The sequence below is a fragment of the Cervus canadensis genome, chromosome 9 (assembly GCF_019320065.1).
Source record: "Cervus canadensis isolate Bull #8, Minnesota chromosome 9, ASM1932006v1, whole genome shotgun sequence".
In the NCBI taxonomy this organism is placed as follows: domain Eukaryota; kingdom Metazoa; phylum Chordata; class Mammalia; order Artiodactyla; family Cervidae; genus Cervus; species Cervus canadensis.
This window is the reverse complement of record NC_057394.1, coordinates 49,423,680-49,444,512: the sequence shown is the minus strand read 5'-3', so window position 1 is coordinate 49,444,512 and position 20,833 is coordinate 49,423,680. Positions and strand designations below refer to the sequence as shown.

Sequence of the window (20,833 nt, the reverse complement as noted above, 5' to 3'; positions counted from 1 at the left end):
TCTTGTTTGAAATTCAATAATCACACACACCAACTAATCCCAACACACAGTGTAAAAGAATTACAAGGATGACATTACAAAACCATTAGATGCTGGCCCAATGAATACAATGATGTCTAGTTATGTTAGATATTGTGAAGATTAGATAAATTTTAAAGGAATATCTCTTTAGTACTAAATTACCACTCTATTCCATATGTTTTCTTTTACCATTTTCCCTAAATCAAACTGTAAGAGGTTTAGAAAAAGAAGTTAATACTTATGGTAAAAATAGACCAAAAGTAGGTTAAAATGTATCTAAAAGAAAATATGGTTTTTAAATTTTATTTGTGTGCTCAGGCGCTCAACCACGTCCGACTCTGTGGCCCGATGAACCGTAGCCCTCCACACTCCTGTCCGTGGAGTGCTCCAGGCAAGAATACTGGAGCAGGTTGCCAGTTCCTACTCCAGGGGATCTTCCTGATCCAGGGATCAAGCCCGCGTCTCTTGCATCTCCTTTATTGATACATGGCTTCTTTACCTCTAGTGCCACCTTTTAGGCATATCAATTATTTTCATCTGTTTGGACTCAAGTAGTCTGCCAAAATCACTTAAAAACTTAAGTATTTTTCAGAAAAGATATATACACAGATTTATTCAGAAAAAGTTATCTCTGCTTCAATATTTAATTTTTTTATCATCATACTGAACAGAGCATGCTGGTATTTTATTCTTCTCTGAGTGGATCTCACTCCACCCCTCAGTGAATGATTGTTTTTTATAATCTCTTTTTTGGCAAATTTGTAAATGTAAATGCTTTGTAATTAAAACTTGTTTTCACGGTTTTTGACTAGTGTATTGCATTTCCCCATTACAATTTGTTTATATATGTATTGAATATATTTTGAAGCATTATATACTATGCCATATAAAATTATTCAACATTTGATCCCATGGAATATTTATACTTTCTGTGCCCTGAAGGAAAATAATGAATAATTGTGAAGAAATCTTTTGAGGATATGAAATCTAAGAAACCCATTCCCAAAGGATCACAAATTTATATGTTATACAAGAGTTCTCTCCATGCACTAAATATTTGAAAAAATATAATTATGTATATATATATTTTTTATTTTCTTATGCTACTTTAAACTATGTCTCCAGAGAATTCAGTTTTGATTCCTCTAATATATTTGCCCTCCTGCATATTCATGTTTTGAAATCCTAAATACATAGATAATGTCTTGGAAACAGAAACAGAAAAAAAAAAAAAATCATTCGCATTGGTAATAAAAAGTGACCATGTAAGACAGTGTAAGAATTTAGCCTGTCATAGAAAAAAGTTGTACCTCATACTGAATGCACCATTATTAATTCTCTAGATGTTTCATGTTCTTTATGCAATTCCATTTCTATTCTAAAAGCTTCCTTTCATTAGTGTTTGTGTTATTTTTTATTGGGTCTTAAATTGATAGTTCCTAGTAACTAAACATTCTCCACTTCTTCTGTGTTAATGGAATATTTATTTATGTCTCTCGCCAGACTTCCTTGCAACTTGTGACCCAGTGAATAAATTCTGTCCGAAGGATGTAAATCAAGATACTTTGTGCAAATTCCAGGAATTAGTCTTTGATAAACAGTGTTCCTTTTCCTCCTCTCTACCCTATCTCACAGTTGTTATGCAGATGTGATGGCTAGCTATTTGGCACATTGATGATGAGTGATTACAGTAGGAATGGTGAATAAACAAGATATTGATAGAACTCATCCAGCTTCCTGACAGCACTGCAGGGATATTAGATTAGAAACTGAAAGACTTCATTGAATATTTTCATCCTACCAGTCTGAACATTTAAAAGGGACAAAAATAAATTATTTTTTTTGTCTAAACTGCTGTAATATTTGTCTTTCTCATACCCTACCAAGTCTCTGTTACACACTTCAGTTCTAAACCAATTTGGAGTCTGTTGAAAAGTCCCATGCATAATTTATACTGTTGACAGCTTCTTGGAGAGCAAATGCGTTAATGGAAAATACTCTTAGTTTTATTTTATCTGAAAATATCTTTATTTTCCCTTCATTTTTGAAGGGTAGTTTCACTGTACAGAATTCTGGGTTGACAATTTTTTTTTTTTTTTTTTTTTCTTTCAGAACTCTATAAAGATTCCCTTTTGTTTTCTGGCCTCCAGTGTTTGTGAAGTTAGAAATTTTTTATGCCATTGTTTCCCAGTGTTCATAGTATGTAATTAGTCTTTCTTTTCTGGCCACATTAAATATTTTCTCATTATCTATGGTGTTTAGTAGTTGGATCATGAGGTTCTTAGGTCTTTTATTATACTTGGGATTAGTTTGAATTTTGATTATGTAAATATATGCTGTTCTTCAAATGCAGGAACTTTGAAGCCATTGGTTCTTCAAAATTAATAAATGTTCAAGTTACCCATTCAGTTCAGTTCAGTCGCTCAGTCATGTCTGACTCTTTGCGACCCCATGAACCACAGCACACCAGGCCTCCCTGTCCCTGGACTCCCGGAGTCCACCCAAACCCATGTCCATTGAGTTGGTGATGCCATCCAACTATTTCATCCTCTGTCATCTCCTTCTCCTCCTGCCCTCAATCTTTCCCAGGATCAGGGTCTTTTCCAGTGAGTCAGCTCTTCACATCAGGTGGCCAAAGTACTGGAGTTTCAGCTTCAGTATCAGTCTTTCCAATGAACACCCAGGACTGATCTTCTTTAGGATGGACTGGTTGGATCTCCTTGCAGTCCAAGGGACTCTCAAGAGTCTTCTCCATCACCACAGTTCAAAAGCATCAATTCTTTGGTGCTCAGCTTTCTTTACAGCCCAACTCTCATATCCCTACATCACCACTGGAAAAACCATAGTTTTGACTAGATGGACCTTTGTTGCCAAAGTAATGTCTCTGCTTTTTAATATGCTATCTAGGTTGGTCATAACTTTCCTTCCAAGGAGTAAACGTCTTTTAATTTCATGACTGCAGTTACCATCTGCAGTGATTTTGGAGCCCAAAAAATAAATTCTGACACTGTTTCCACTGTCTCCCCATCTATTTCCCATGAGGTGATGAGACCAGATGCCATGATCTTAGTTTTCTGAATGTTGAGCTTTAAGCCAACTTTTTCACTCTCCTCTTTCACTTTCATCAAGAGGCTTTTTAGTTCCTCTTCACTCTCTGCCATATGTAGACATTCAGCATGTATCAATTTATCAATTTGAAGCACTGAAACATTCCTGTCAGCTTATGGCTTTGGGTCCAAATAAGCAGGTCTTGGCTCCCTCTCTTTGGGTGGGTCTGTTTCTCCTGATTTTGCTGTGGTGGTTTGCCTTGCTACCTCAGTTCTCTAATAGGTACAAGAAAGCCATTGATCTTCAATTTTTTTCTGCTTTTTCTGGTAATACAGATGTGAGTGATGACTTCTCAGATCTTTACATGTTGAATTAAAACTGAAAATCCTCCAGGTGTGCTCTGAACCTAATTCTTAACCCTTCATATACTCACATTTATATTCATGTATCTTAATTATGGTTTTATGCCCATTACATAGAAGCATGCTTGACACATTTCAAGCACATGACAAATATGTATTCAAGGAAGGAATAAATAAATTTATAAATAAATGAAGGTAAAAGGAGTGCATGGTGACTTCAATATAGTGTTTTTTGTTGAGAAACTCCTGAGAATGTAGTTAAAGGAGATGGGGAAAAAGTCTGTATCCATATTGACATCTCTTTGGCTTATTGTTTACTAACACACCAAAGATCCTCAGGGAAACTATGCCTTTGAATCTGAATGTCTTGGAGAGATTTCCTTACTCTTTAGGATATTTCCTGGAAATAACCCTAATCACTTGCTAGGATAAATAGTTGTTTAATTTTAGTATTATGCGGTATTATTATTAACTTAAAATATAGTGAATATAAAGAATAAATGAGATATTTAGATAGTCTATAATTTGCTGATCTGAGCTACAAATGGCTAATCAGAAAGTATCCACATGAATTAAATTTATTTTAAAAATTACCTATTTCACTGTGACTCCATGGAAGGAAAAAAGAAAAAAAATCTGAGTTCTTCATTCTTCAACAGAAATATAAGGAATGTGAACATTAACAGCACTTTTTTGTTTGTTTGTTTTTGCCTAAGTAATTCTATTTATTTACAATTAAGGGTAATAGTTTGTAAGTTTCAATATATTTTGCAAGCTGATATATAAATCCACATATTATTGAAAATAAATTAAAAAATTCTAAGAGTACTTAATTGTCAGGAAGCATTTAACAGGAGGCTTCCTGTGTGCTGTTTTGGATCTGTCAGGAATCCTCTGGTCCTTATTAATTCCTGGACATTCAGGAATTAAGAGGAGAGGCACAGCCTTTCCCTGGGCTGAGGAATCCAGGCATGTCCTTCGTTAGTTTTTCAATACGGTAATAAGAACCCTCTTCCTTTTTATGAACCATACGGTAAAAGTGATTGTTTGTGACTCTTGCTCTTTGATAAGGATCGCCTTATGTTTTGTAAGTCTGGAATTTTAATTGTTATCTTTGCTGAGAATAACTACCTTGTAAGACAGTATATATGCCCACACCATGTTGATTAAAACACCTTTGCTCCATCAGAGCTTCGGTCCCCATGTCTTTCTTTCTTTCTTTCTTTTTATCTCTTTATCTCTCTCTATCTGTCTATTTCTGGCTGATTCCCTGGAGCGTAAGAGCCAGCTGCGTAAGCCAGGGAATTTTATTTTAATTGTAGGTGATCTGAAATTGATTTATTAAATGTCACCATTTTAAAATAAGTTTTATCATGATTTTGAAAGGAGGGAATTTCCTTTCAGTTTTTAATGTAAATACAAATAAGATGAATAAACTTTCTATATATATTATATACATATATAATATAAATAAACACAGTTCCAGTGTATATCAAGTGTTATGGAGCAAAAGGAAAACTAGGTCCAATTTAATTCTGACTTGGGATGATAGATCTGTTTCTGACTCAAGTGACTATCGCCATTACAATACAGTTAGTTTCCTCAGAAATTATCCCTTAGATTTGGGAAAATGTGTCTAAATACTAGGAAGATGTTATTATATTTTGGTACTAATAGCCAGAATCTCCAGAGCCTTAAATATTCCCTGGAGAAAACTTTATGTTTCATAATGTCTCTGGTAAATTTTTATTAATTCATGAGTTTTCATTCTTATGTATCTTTGTTGACACTATTTATCCTACTTAAAAGGCTTTATTCTGCTTCCTACTCTGTCTCCAATGCCCAACTGAGGATCCATCCTCTCTTTCAACATTCTCTCTTGTTCATCTCCCCAACAGTCCCAAGCCCCAGATAAATCTTCTCTCCTAGTCTCCAGTGTCATATAGTAAACACGAGTCTTATTTACCCTTAAGTTCATGGAGCATTGTACACTGCTACATGCACACATGCATGCTCTCACCTCAAAACATTGGTAAACTGCAATTCTCTCTTGGACAGTGTCTTATACCTTTACAATGTACAACAGTGCATTCTCCATAGACCTATAAAAATTGGTTAATTAATGTCTGTTATTGATGGTGAAGTCACCAAAGAAGCATAACTGATAATGAAGTCATCAAAGCAGAGGCTTCCTCTCAAGGGATGACATATTTATACCTAGGAGGATTCATGACATTTAACTTAGTAAGAGCTTATAAAATTCTCAGCCACATAATCAACTTCATCTGATGTGGCTTGACTTTTGATTTACCATATTTTCAGGGCAGTCAGTATTACTTGTAAGTGTCTGAAACCTTGCTCAGACACAGATCATTACAGTAAAATTTACTAGAGCTTCTCTTTTTTATTCACCTCAGTAAAGGTAAATTACATATTTGCTGCCTTGATCTATAGATCAATTTAAAAGCCAAGAGGTAAATAGAATTCTTATCTGAAGAGAAATTCACTCTTAATGGTAGGTCTTTGTCTTTATTATCTTCCCTTTCCTCTTTGCCTCTATTCTCCTTTTTCTCTTCTTTATATTCTTCTACCCTATTTCATTTTCCCTCATGCTGAACCCTTATTAATTTTGCATATTGCTTTATTATTCTCTTCCAATTTTCAGAACTGTAATCTGAAGAAACATTAAATCTGGTTAATTTTGTTCAAGTCAGGTTCTCTACATAATCAGATAAGTTTAATATTGGAATGAGTGAGTGAGTGAGTGAAGTCGCTTAGTTGTGTCTGACTCTTTGCGACCCCATGGACTGTAGCCTATCAGGCTCCTCCATCCATGGGATTTTCCAAGCAAGAATAGTGGACTGGATTGCCATTTCCTCCTCCATAATATTGGAATAGGACATGGTAAAAGAGACGAGTGACAGAAAAAGAGAAGCGATGGAAACAGGGACAAAATACATCACACTAATTTACCCAAAAAAAAAAAAAAAATCAGAAAGAACTGTAGAAAAAACTTTTAGTTAGTTGAGTAGATTGGTAAAAGGCCAAACTGAAGAGGTATGGACATTATTATACTGAATTATTTCCACTATGTATCTTAAGTCTAAAACTGGGTTTCTGTTTTCAACCATCATACACATTTATATACCATTTGCTTCTTGCTTCTCTGTTGCCCTCACTGTCAGCTTCTTGAGGCAATGCTGTTTATGTAATCATCAGCAAGACTGAGTGTAAGCTAATATAATGTTCTCATACTTGACATATTAAGAAAAAATAAATCAATTTTTTTTCACATACATATTCATCTCTTCACTTCATTATCATAAATATAACTAAACCAGAATATAAAAATGACATAAGGTACTCTTTTATTTCATCAAATTTGTTCAACATATTTTCTTTTACTCAAAAGAAAAGTAACAGCTTTCGCTAGTTTATCTTACATTAATCATATCGAAAAAGTACTCCTTTAGCAATTAGTAATGTTTTGACATTGTTATCTTCATGTTTTCTGGTCCCTTTGCATAATTTTTTTTCTCAATATTTTCACCGGACTAGAAACAGATCAGGAAGCAACAATGGAAAACCGTACATCAGTGACAGTGTTTATCTTAGTAGGATTGATAGAGGACCCCAAACTGAAGATTGTGCTATTTATCTTCCTGCTTCTCACCTATTTGTTAAGCATCTCAGGCAACTTGACTATCATCACCCTCACTTTGCTTGATTCTCATCTCAAGACTCCTATGTATTTCTTTCTTCGAAATTTTCTTCTTAGAAATTTCCTATACTACAGTTTGTATTCCCAAACTGCTTGTTAGCATGGAAACTGGTGACAAAACCATTACCTATAACTGTTGTGCAGATCAGTTGTTTTTTGCTTTCCTTCTTGGTGCATCCGAATTTTATCTCCTGGCTCCCATGTCCTATGATCGTTATGTTGCCATCTGTAAGCCCTTGCATTATACAACCATCACGAGCAACAAAGTCTGTATCCAGCTGGTCCTTAGCTCTTGGATGGCTGGTTTCCTCACCATTTTTTCAGGACTCATTTTAGGCTTAACCTCGGATTTTTGTAACTCCAATGTCATTGATCATTTCTACTGTGACAGTGCTCCTCTCCTGCTAATCCCCTGTACAGATACACATTTGTTTGAAACGCTGAGTTTCATCCTAGCCCTGATGACTCTACTGATCACTTTTGTATTAGTGATTCTATCATACACATATATTGCCCTGACGATTTTATTTATTTATTTTTCCTTTATTTTTATTAGTTGGAGGCTAATTACTTTACAATAGTAGAGTGGTTTTTGCCATACACTGACATGAATCAGCCATGGATTTACATGTGTTCCCCATCCTGAACCCCTCTCCCACCTCCCTCCCCATCCCATCCCTCTGGGTGATCCCAGTGCACTAGCCCTGAGCACTTGTCTCATACATCCAACCTGGACTGGCGATCTGCTTCACATTTGATAATATACATGTTTCAATGCTTTTCTCTCAGATCATCCCATCCTCACCTTCTCCCATAGAGTCCAAAAGTCTGTTCGTGTATCCCAATGTTCATCACAGCACTGTTTATAATAACCAGGACATGGAATCAACCTAGATACCCATCAGCAGACAAATGGATAAGAAAGCTAGGGTACATATACACAATAGAATATTACTCAGCCATTAAGAAGAATATATTTGAATCAGTTCTAATGAGATGGATGAAACTGGAGCCCATTATACAGAGTGAAGTAAACCAGAAAGATAAACACCAATACAGTATACTAACGCATATATATGGAATTTATAAAGATGGTAATGATAACCCTATATACAAGACAGAAAAAGAGACACTGATGTATAGAACAGATTTTTGCCCTGACAATTTAAAAATTCCTTCTGCCAAACAGAGAAAAAAGGCTTTTTCCACTTGTTCTTCTCCCTCTCATATTGCAGCTGCATGTTTATGTAGGTGAAACCTTCAGCCAAACAGAGGATCTCCTTAGTGAAGGGAGTCGCAGTTCTCAATACCTCTGTTGCCCCGATTTTGAAACCCTTTATTTATACTCTACAGAACCAGCAGGTGAAGCAAGCATTTAAAAATTTTCTACAAAGACTTCTGTTTTTATTCAAGTAAAATCATAATGAGTTATATGAGGGAAATTAATAATTAAGGAAAATAGTAAAGGAGGAACTTGGATTTGTTCCCAGCTTCCCTATTGTATTATTTATTATTTGTCCTTTCACTTCTTTCTGAAGTGTCATGGTATTTACATTAGCTGTTTTACGTCAATCATGTTTTCCATTTAAAAATATCAAAACTTTCTTTTTCTGTTCCATTACAAGCAGCTCAAATTTGATCCCTTCCACTCTTCTTCTTTCACTTAAGTGTAACAAATATTTGAAAGGTTATTTCAATAAACTTTATGTATTTCTCATGGAGACTTAAAGTATTTCTATATATGTTCAGAAAATTTTGTTCTCATATTTGAGTTTCTGTAAAAGCTTAATACGTTCCAAACAATGATATGATATGGCTTCTCTGAGACTGTTTATTCCTGGCTTTATGTCCTTTGCACATTTTATATTGTTTTTAAATAAAGATATTAAAAGGGGGACGTTGAGACTAAACTTTTTTTTGTTTTTTTTTTAGAGAAAACAGTGTTACTTTTTGTCTTTAGAATTTAAAAAGAATCACTCACACTAGGCTAGTGTAGTAAAAAATCATGTTACATTTTATTCTATGTAGTTAGTAAGTATTGAGACATATATGTGTACTATATCTAGGTAACTTTGATTAAGAATAGAATGCAGCCTAGTAAGATCACATTTAGTACCTTATCAGCTATTCCCTATTCATTTTGAAACTATGTTCCTTAGATTCTACACAATAGCATAAGTATATAACTAAAAATAATAATGTAATGATAACCAGCTTATTTTGAGATATTATGTCTAATTGAAAGTATAACTATTGATTGCAAAGAGTAATGTTAATTATTAATTCATTTATACTATTGCATATATTTAGCATACATTGTTAGGAAAACAAAAGCAAAGTATAGCACATGAGTTTTTTTTTTTTTTTTAAGAATCATGTAATACAGTTGTAAATAAGGATAATCATAACACAAACCAGAAAATCAAATAGATTTATTTAATTGTTCTAAGGAATAAGCAACAGTTAGAACTGTACGTAGAACAACAGACTGGTTCCAAATTGGGAAAGGAGTACGTCAAGGCTGTGCATTGTCACCCTGCTTATTTAACTTATGTGAAGAATGTATTGTGAGAAATGCCAGGCTGGATGAAGCACATGCTGAAATCAAGATTGATGAGAGAAATATCAATAGCCTCAGGCATGCAGATGACACCACACTTATGGCAGAAAGCAAAGAAGAACTAAAGAGCCTCTTGATGAAAGTGAAAGAGGAGAGTGAAAAAGCTGACTTAAAACTCAACATTCAGAAAGCTAAGACTATGACATCCGGTCCAATCACTTCATGGCAAATAGATGGAGAAACAGTGGAAACAGTGGCTGACTTTAGTTTTCTGGGCTCCAAAATCACTGCAGATGGTGATTGCAGCCATGAAATTAAAAGACACTTGCTCCTTTGAAGGAAAGTTATGACCAACCTAGACAGCATATTAAAAAGCAGAGACATTACCTTGCCAACAAAGGTCCGTCTAGTCAAGGCTATGGTTTCCAGTGGTCAAGTATGGATGTGAGAGTTGGACTATAAAGAAAGCTGAGCGCCGAAGAATTGATGCTTTTGAACTGTGGTGTTGGAGAAGACTCTTGAGAGTCCCTTACTGCAAGGAGATCCAACCATCCTAAAGAAGAACATCCTAGGAGTCCATCCTAAAGGAGATCATTCCTGGGTGTTCATTGGAAGGACTGATGCTGAAGCTGAAGCTCCAATACTCTGGCCACCTGATGCAAAGAGCTGACTCATTTGAAAAGACCCTGATGATGGGAAAGATTGAAGGCAGGAGGAGAAGGGGATGACAGAAGATGAGATGGTTGGATGGCATCACTGACTCAAGGGACATGGGTTTGGGTAGACACTGGCAGTTGGTGATGGATAGGGAGGCCTGGCAGTTCGGGGGGTCTCAAAGAGTCAGACACAACTGAGCGACTGAACTGAATTGAACGGAACTTAAAGCTAATATTCATTTATGTTCCTTTGTAATACTACCAATATATTTGTACATAGTCCATTTGATTTAATGAAAAAAATTGTTGCAGAGATTAACCCTTAGTGTTGATGGTCAAACTAGAGATGTTTATTTTTAAAAAATGATTGTTATTTTAATATAATTTTCATAGAAACTAGTTGCTTAGTTTGTATTTGAGAATTGGTAGCATTTACAAGTATTTAGATTGGAAATGAAAATCTATTATTTTACTAGACTATTTTAAAAATTAATAATAAAATGTTAATAGTTTTTTGGTATTTCCATATATAAAAAGACACCTTCCAGTAACTTGGGATACTTCTGAAACTTATTGAAAGCTGCTTGTAAATAACTATTAAATGAAGAAAACAATGCTAGTCAATATATTTTTTTTCAGATTATCATAAATGTAGATGTATAGTTACATAGCTATATCTTCTATCAAGGAAACCAAGATGACAGAAAAACTAATGTTTTTTTAAAGGATTTTTTAATTCTTAGTCATAAAGTGAGTGGAATTTGGGGAACTCAAGTCACTTTGTGTGTCATGACCAAAATTTAAAAATATTAAATAGAATAAAAAAGGTTTTCCCAGGTGCGCATCATTTTCATGATTTTTTTTCTAGAAATGTTTGTGCATTTGACTATAATATCTTTTTCATTTCCTTTTAAAATTAACTATGGGTTTTGATTTGAATAAAATATGTTTGAAAAATTCTGTTTTATTACAGACCAGAAAAAATACATAGCCAGGGAGAACAACATATAGAGTATATAAGTGACAGGACAATTTACAGGTTTCAGTACAACCAGTTAAGGAAGTATATCTTAAAAGATATGTGTCAGGAATATGATTTCAGGAATAATATTTTAAAAATTTATTATCACTTTACTTCATCATTATTTCATTTTGAGAAAATATATCTAATGATCCTGGAACACTATTTAACTTTTTGAAATTTTAAGAGCACAGAATGTGAAAAAACATGTAACATGTTTGGACAATCTTATAAAAGTAAAACCTAAGGCTCTCTCGGTGTTCTTTTTAGTTTTGATTCTGTTATGTGTGAGTCAGGAAGAATTTGCTTAAAAAACACTATCCAAGTTAAACCAGTAACTTATCATGGAGCTATTCTGAAATGTTTCACATATATTTTTAAATGTCTGTCATTTACTACTTATACTGCACAGATGCTCTACAACTCAGGGTGTAGCACTTCTAAAATACAACTTCCCCATTCCTATTCTGCCCACTCCCAGAAAGATTAAAGTTATGTTATCTGTCTTCTCTGCAATTTTGCTTGGTCTGTATCATATTGCATCTCTTTATATCTAATAGACCTACAACCATTGGCATCTGAATTTGAATCTCCAGGTAGTTTAATAGTGCTTTTTTTTAAAAAAAAAAAAAATCTGTTCTTGAACAAGTAACACAGTTTCTTCAATACAGGGTCAACTGAGCTTCTACATGAACTATTGAAATGCGTTCAGCTTTTCTGATGGACAGCAAACATGATATTAAAATAAGACCTCTGTTTTGTTGAGAATTCAATAAAGGCATTGGTAGGGGTTTTATATATAATTCTAGAAACAATGATATGGTATAATAATTAGAATTTCACATACGAGCAAAATGATAGTTCAGTAAGTATAAGATAAGATCATTTTGAAGGGGACAGAGCTAAGAAATAGAATCACGAATGTCAATGTATGGCAAAAATCACCACAATATTGTAAAGTAATTAGCCTCCAATTTAAATAAATAAATTAGTTTAAAAAATAAATAAAATAAAAGATGTTGATGATGGGAAAAAAATAGAATCATGAAAACAAATTTAGAAAGACTTTAGTTTTCAGTACTCCTTTTGAGGGGTACTGAATTATGTAATGATTAGTAAGTGATTACTAGTAGTAATGATTAGAGGTAGTGATTAGTGAAAGTCACTCAGTCATATCCCACTCTTTGTGACCCCATGGGTCATACTCCATGGAATTCTCCAGGCCAGAATACTGGACTGACTGAGCCACCAGGGAAGCCCAGTGGTTAGTAAGAGGAGAAGTATGATACATGGGGGTGGATCAAGAAAAATGGGAAAATATTTTAGTATACATGCTGCCGAAGCGAGCACAGAAAAGTGGGAAAATAATACTAAAATTATTTTCCACAGATGCTTTATCAGGACTATTCTGAGAATCCCATCTGCCAGTCAGAGAAAAAAGGCCTTTTGTAAAAATGAAATGTATTTCTTTAAGACATAGCACAATGTGAAAGATAGTTTTAATTTTCTTAATCAGTCCCTGAAAAGATCCTATGATACCACCTTGTACTTCAAATATAGAGTTTCAAAATGAGTGTGTAATTTCCTGTGTATTTTCAAGATGAACATTGATATTTCCTATGGTTTAAAGAATCTATATATTCTGTGTGATATTACGTGTGAAATTAAAATATCTCCTGCCATATCAACAAACAAGAAACGTTACAGCCACCAGCAATTTCTGGTCTCCAAATGTGAATGAGGGCTCCCAAAACTGAGATCCAGCAGAGTCTCATGCCCTCATGGTGATTGCTGAGTACCTGGGGGTGATGCAAGAAGTAGCCACACACAACTCTTTAAGGTGAACAAGGGAACAGGATTTGGCCCCAGATAGCTGAGGTGTCTATGAAATGAATTAATTCAGTGAACCTAGAGGCGTGCATCTTCCCATATCTAGAGTGTTAAATTCCTTAATTTGATACCTGATCTTTTGTGTTCAGATTGCCTGCTCTCTTTGTTGCAAACTTGTATATAGTCTGACTCAGTCTCCTGTCTTCTTGAAGCAGTTTTCTCAAAGCTACTGAGATGCTGTTTCCTGGGCTCAGAGTCCTAAACATTCCCATCCAATAAAATAGTTCTCTTCTTTCAGGTTGTGACTGTATTTTTTAGTCAACATACACTAAATTCAGTCCAAAGAGATATGCACTCTTGCATCAGACTTTTAATGTCAAGATATTTATTTTGTGAAATTCAATACACATTTTGAAGGTAAATGTTGATCATGATATCATGCATTTTGTATATAATTCAAATAGTCTCTATTATTTTGGGAAAAAATTATTCAAATAATTCAGAATAAATTAAATAAAACTAAAACACTGCCACTTTCCTGAATTTAGTAATCATATTTATGATAGTTATTTTGATGTCATTGTCAAGTGTTCAAAAACCTCCATTTGTTTAGGGTAGAATTTTTGAGGTTTATTTTATTTGATTGGGTTATTTTCTGTTTCTTCTTGTCACTTGTAATTTGGTGTTTTTACCTACACCAAGTGGCGGTCCAGTATTTTGGAGTTGGATTTGTTCAGGACTTCATCATCATCAAGTCCACCAAGAGACTTGGGGGCATCTCACATATTCTATGAGGATGATTTTGGGATGCTTCAGAGGGCCCCTGAGACATCCCAAAGAGCTATTAAACTACCTGGGTTCATTAGACATGTTAAGTTACACGAAAAGTATTGTTGAAGGGATGATAACTCTTCTCGTCATACTATATGGTTGATTTACTAATATAGATATCCTAAAATTATGTGGAATTCGTATAGATCTGATATGCCCTGATAAAAATGTGGTCAATTAAAATTTTAGTTATCATATTAGTGTTAAAGGAAGGGAGGAATGTGGTGACCCAAGGACTATAAAGCAGATAAAACCAAGGAGGGTCTTGGAATACAGAAACGGAAAAACCAGACACATATGGTCCTTCCCTCCCCCGTGTTGTAACTATTAATGGATTTCAGGTCCTCCTGAGCAGTGTAACCTGTTTGCCCTCCAACCCCACACAGGGAAGGTATTTGCCTTACTCTTCCCCACCCAGTATACCTACCTCATCCAATAGCAAATGACCCACAAGTTTTTTTTTTTTTTAATTTATTTATTTATTCTTTTATTGAAGGGTAATTGCTTTACAGAGTTTTGCTGTTTTCTGTCAAAGCTCAACATGGATCAGCCATAGGTATACATATATCCCCTCCTTTTTGAACCTCCCTCCCATCTCCCTCCCAATCCCACCCCTGTTGATATAGAACCCCTGTTTGAGTTTCCTGAGCCATACAGCAAATTCCCATTGATGATCTATTTTACATATGGTAATGTAAGTGTCCACGTTACTCTTTCCATACATCTCACCCTCTCCTCCCCTCTCCCCATATCCGTAAGTCTATTGCTTCTCAGCCTTTGGGCTAAGATTAAGTGTAGTATTTGTTCTTATCAGAATCTCCCACTCTAATAAACTTTATTTCCCTCTCATTCTGCCTCATGTCTAGAAGTTCTTTTCCAACCTGTGCATGAACCATGACAGTGTCTTCTATATTTTTGTTTGGAAAGTTCTTCGTAGGCTGATTAAAGTTTGGGTCATATCTAATTTGATCCTGTAGTGTCCTTAGTGCTCCTATAGTATCTAAAGATAGAAGAATCTCAATAAATGTTTATTCAATGAATAACAGTGATTGAGTCAATAGATGAGATTTATTTAACTTTCTGTCCTTTCTAAAATTAGATTAAAAGGAATCTGAGTTGCAAATTGTTGTAAAAATTTCTAGATTTTATGCTTTCAGTAATTACTGGAACACAGACCATCAATCAGATGAAAACAGGACCTCTGATAGATCCTTCTCAACAATTATTACCATTATTATGGAAAAATAACTTGAAAAGTTTTTTGGAAGAGTTTGAACAGTTTAAGGTGTATTTAATCCAAAATTTCTCATAACTTTCATGGGATTCACTGAGTATGATATTTTATCTCATTCTTGTTTTTATTGTGTTCTATTTGATTTTTTAATTTTTTTATATTTAATAGCCTAGAGAGCCACTTTATAGAGACATTTTATTACATAAGAAAGGAAAATGTAATGTTTACACATATGATTCATTCATCACAGTATTTTAGTCAGCAAGGGGAAAAAGGTCTATTCTTCAGAGAAATGGTGATTTAGGATATTCAAGAAATCTCTTCCAAAATCTTGTACATTTAGATATCTTCACATAGATAGTAAGCAAAATAATCTATATGCTTCTGGCCAAGTTCTCATGCTTTTCTATCTGTTTGGATATTATCTGCCAAGTTTTCTGTTTCAGTAGTGGTATAAATGTTGATAACATGTTTATAATCCTTAGTGTATTTTCTTTCCTTTTGGCTCTGTTGTCATATTTGATTTGCTAGAGTATTTCCCATGAGCCTTGGTCATATGGTGGATAAAGCAACATTTGCCTCATGCAGGTTAAAATTCATATAGAAATCACATCCAGAAAGGGCCACAGTAACTCCATATCTTGCTTCCCTTCCCTGTTTTTGCTCCCATGGCTTCCATGTAAAATGTATCAAAGAAATTTATCTATAGAAATAAGATAATTCCAAATGTGTTGAGATAGAGCATTTTTAGAAATGCTCAATATCTTATCCTAAAATTGATATAGTTACCAATTTTTAAGAATAGCCTCAGTCACCTGAAGTGATGCATTTGTACAAATAGAGGTAAGGCTGTAAAGTAAAAGCCAATGACAGCTTTTTCTTAGCATTGATTTATATGTTCTTAGCTTAACTTTTCATTACATTGAGATTAATAATTTGGAGATGTCTTTCCTTTCTGTAAATACCAAGGGTTATGAAGAATGAGCACATTAATATTTTATTTGTATTACTAATTATTTATTCATTGTTAGAAAATTACTCTTTGAGTTTGGCCTTCCTTATTGCATATATGTTTAATAAATAACACATGCTTCAGTTCAAGCAGAAAGAATTTAGAATACCAACCTGACCATTGACTAGCTGTATGATATTGTTCAATATTTAGCCTCTCATTGTTAGCTTATTCAAGCACTACACAAAACTATTGTAATGATTCTGTTAGATAACTACATAAATCTTAGCATTGTCTTTCAAACGAGTTTCCACAAAAAATGGCTATTATTTTTTATATTGGGATCATCTTCCTCGAAGGTAATAATTGACTTTATTTTTTAGGAATAATAATAAAAATAGTATTTACTCTGTGGGAATACATGCTTTAAAGTTTTATATAATTTAACTTTTCTTTTAATTAAATTAGCCCTCATAATAGTTCCATGAAATATTATAGTTATGTTCATAGCGGAAAAGAAACCTGTAATTCAGAGAGTTGTATTTTTAATAATTTATCTTGGAATGCAAATCCCTAATAGTCTCACACATTTTTAACTAAAATTAAGTCCTGATGCCATATTTTTATAAGAATTTATTTCCTTTTTAAGTTAAAAATTATCTTCAGACATAGATAATAGTTAAAACTGAGACAATTAGGAGAGAAAAAAAAGCAACATTTCTAGGAAAATATACAGATTTTGAGAGTGACTTAGGTCTTTACAGTTTGTCCTTCATTATTCCCATTCATACTTATTGGTGCTTTGATTTGATTTCCCTTTTCCATTAAGAAAAAAACAAGGACTTAAAAAAAAAAAAAAAAAACTAGAGGACTAAGAGAAACAGGATTCTGAACTAATTTTAGGACTAGTCAAAGGCAGTCTTAAAGTAATAATCTGAAAATAATCTATATTATATGTGTTCATCGAATTACTTACGATTTCCTTAGGAGTCTTAAAGTTAAGAAGAGAAAATTCAGTACACATAGAGAATGTGAGAAGCTAATTTGTTTCCAATTATATTGTGGAATTTAGAGAGCTCCCCACTCATGTCTCACAATTTATATAAAATTAGGAACACAATCTTTAATAGACATTTAAATATTGTCACTTTTTCAAATTGGTGAATTTGGGGAATGCTAGTGATCTTTTCTTAAAGAAGCCATGCTTACAATTTACTATGGAATAGCATATGTGTCCTGAAAATCACTTCCAGTTATCTTATTTAACACAATGGTCAACATTTGTTTATCATATAGATTAATTTTCACTTTCAGTGAGCCACATGCCTGTTTTGACAATGAGATATCCAAGACACTGCTTCTAAGTCACTTCAGTCGTGTCTGACTCTTTGAGACCCTGTGGACTGCCAGGCTCATTTGTACTTGGGGATTCTCCAGGCAGGAATACTGGAGTGGATTGCCATGCCCTCCTTCAGGGGATCTTTCCCACCCAGAGATGGAGCCCACATCTCTCATGTCTCCTGAATTGGCAGGCGTGTTCTTTACCACCAGCGCCACCTGGGAAGCCCTTATCCAAGACAGTAGCATTCATTAAAAAGAAAGGGACAGAAAGGAATATGTAACTTGTTATCCTAAGATCCACGGGACTAAGGGGGAAAAATGTGAATGAGTTGTAAGGAAAAAAAGTCTGAAATGATGTCTTAGAAATTTGGATATATTCTTTATTACTTTACCAAAAACATCCCAGGAATGGTTAACACCTCACATTCCAGAAATGGTTTACAGATCAGAATCATACATACTAATAACATTTAGATGGGAGAAATTTTGAAGAAAAAATGTTCTCTAGAAGGTAATGTTTGTTTTCAGATATTCATACACTTTGGTTGAGAGCTTAGCTGAGGAGCCAATGGGGCGAAGGTACCATCTGTGGGATTATGACTGAACACCTCTAAGTCAGAATCCTGCCCATACAGAATGATGCGGCAGCATCGCAGGAGCCTTGATTGGCCTTGGATAGCTGGTCCCCCAACACCCCTGCTGGCAGGCCTCCACCGGGTCCCTAAGGGAGAGCCACCCTGTGCTTTGGGACCAGGGTCAGGAGCAGAGAGCCCTTCTTCCTGGGACACTGGGTGCAGCCAGAAAGGTAGCCACCCCCTCCCCCATCACAGCACCCCAATTTGTGCCTGGTGCTAAACCATTCGCAGATGACCTAATTCTTGTTTGGGATTTCCTATGTAGCAGAGCAGCTCCATTGCTGCTATCTACTGAAAGCTTCAATAATTTGGCCAGTTGATGCCAACAGCTGACACATTTGAAAAGACTGTGATGCTGGGAAAGATTGAGGGCAGAAGGAGAAGAAGACGTCAGAGGCATGGAATCACCATAGCATGATGGCATAGATGGCACCTTCAATGCAATGGATATGAACTTGAGCAAAGTCTGGGAGATGGCGAGGGATAGGGAAGCCTGGCGGGCTGCAGTCCATGGGGTCACAACAAGTCGGACATGACTTGGAGACTGAATAACACATTTTGGTTTCCTTAACTCTTAACACAGACCCAATCTACTAAAGGTCAACTCTGCCTCCTCTCTTGACTATCTAATATCTGAGAAGACTGCTGAAGCAAATCCATTGTCTGGATTCCTTTATTCCATTATCTGGGGCTTCCCAAGAGGGGTATGAGGTTGGGAGGTTAATGTGAGTCTGAGTGAAAACTTAGAAATCTGTCATGTTGTTAAAGATTTCATTCCAATCACTTTTATTTTGGAGACATATCCACTGGGTGACTTTTTCCTGAGACATGTAGGTTTTCTATATTACAGTAGAGAATAACAATACAAGAACCAGGTGACACAAATTAGGATAGGATGATTTTATGGGGCTTGAAAAAAGATGAAGTCTTTCCCAACAGGAGGGAATCCTCTAAGAGTGAGGGGTGGGGCATTTAAAAAGTCAACAGGTAGCATCTATTTTACTGTATTTCCTAAGTTTTAGAAAGATCTAGGTTATAATCCCTGCTTTTTCAATTCAGGGTATGTGATTTAGATAAGATTTTTTGAATTATTTCTACTCTGATTCCAACCTGTAAAATAGGGATTTTATTAAAAAAAATATATTCTATGTGAAACACACATACTGGCATATGGTAAAAACTTACTTCAAAGTAAGTTATCTATTTTTATTAACTTGTTTTTAAAGATCTTCTGAATTATGTTAGCATGGCATAGTGAATTTACTGTCAGAGACAAATCCCAGTGTTATACATTGATAATCCCCTTTTCTGTCTCTTCCCTTTGTGTTTTCTCCTGAATGTTACTTAAAAGAAGAAGAAAAATGAGAAACTACACAGAAATAACAGAATTTATCCTCCTGGGACTGTCAGACGACCCACAACTTCAGGTTGTGATCTTTATCTTTCTGCTCATCACCTACATGCTCAGCATCACTGGGAATCTGACCATTATCATCCTGACCCTGCTGGGTATCCACCTCCAGACCCCCATGTATTTCTTCCTCAGGAGTTTCTCCATATTGGAAGTTTCATTCACAACTGTCACTATTCCCAAGTTCTTGGCCACCATTATTATGGGAGATAAAAAAAATCTCTTTTAATGATTGTATGGCTCAGTTTGTTTTTTTTTTTTTTTCTTTTTTTTTTCATTTTCTTGGGAATCACTGAGTTTTACCTTCTGGCTGCCATGTCCTATGACCGCTACATTGCCATCTGCAAACTGCTGCATTACATGACCATCATGAATCATACAGTCTGCATACTGCTTGTCTTGGCCTCTTGGCTGACTTCATTCTAAATTATATTCCCATTATTCATGTTCTTCATACAGCTTGATTACTGTATGTCCAATGTTATCAACCATTTTACTTGTGATTATTTCCCTTTATTATACCTTTCTTGTTCAGACACCAAATTCCTAGAGATACTGGGGTTTTCCTGTGCTGTGTTTATTCTATTGTTCACTTTAGCATTAATAATTCTGTCCTACACACATGTCATCAGAACAATTTTGAGGAACCCTTCTACCACCCAGAGGACCCCTTCTACCACCCAGAGGACAAAGGCCTTTTCCACATGTTCTTCCCACATGATTGTTATCTCCATCTCTTATGGCAGCTGCATTTTCATGTTTGTGATTCCATCTGCAAAAGATAGGGTCTCTTTGAGCAAGGGAGTAGCTGTGCTAAATACCTCAGTAGCCCCCATGCTGAACCCCTTTATCTACACTCTCAGGGATCAGCAAGTCAAGAGAGCCTTCGTGGACATGGCAAGGAAGACTATGTTTTTCTCAAGGAAATGAAAATATAAAAGTTCTGTTTCATGAATTAGAGGCATATGAATGAAGAGCAATTAAATTAAAATCCAGGTTTTTCAAAATTTATTAATATCCACACAGCCTCCCTAGATTCATTTTCAGCATTTATACTTTTATTGTCAGCAGTTTATCAAGGATATTTGCATATGTGTATTTTATTTTTGCCATTTAAATTTGAACTCTCATATATGTACATATATATACACATATACATTTTTTCCATTCAGATTGTAAACCTTCTCTCATGCACTTTTCTTCTGGTGAA

General features: G+C 34.9%; 3 pseudogenes; all 3 read left to right on the top strand.

Annotated features, from left to right (window-relative positions):
- The first annotated feature begins 7,009 nt into the window (after positions 1–7,009).
- LOC122447559 lies at positions 7,010–8,568 on the top strand (annotated as a pseudogene).
- A 6,244-nt stretch (positions 8,569–14,812) lies between these two features.
- LOC122447705 lies at positions 14,813–14,924 on the top strand (annotated as a pseudogene).
- Positions 14,925–19,573: 4,649 nt separating this feature from the next.
- LOC122447491 lies at positions 19,574–20,553 on the top strand (annotated as a pseudogene).
- The last annotated feature ends 280 nt before the right edge of the window (positions 20,554–20,833 follow it).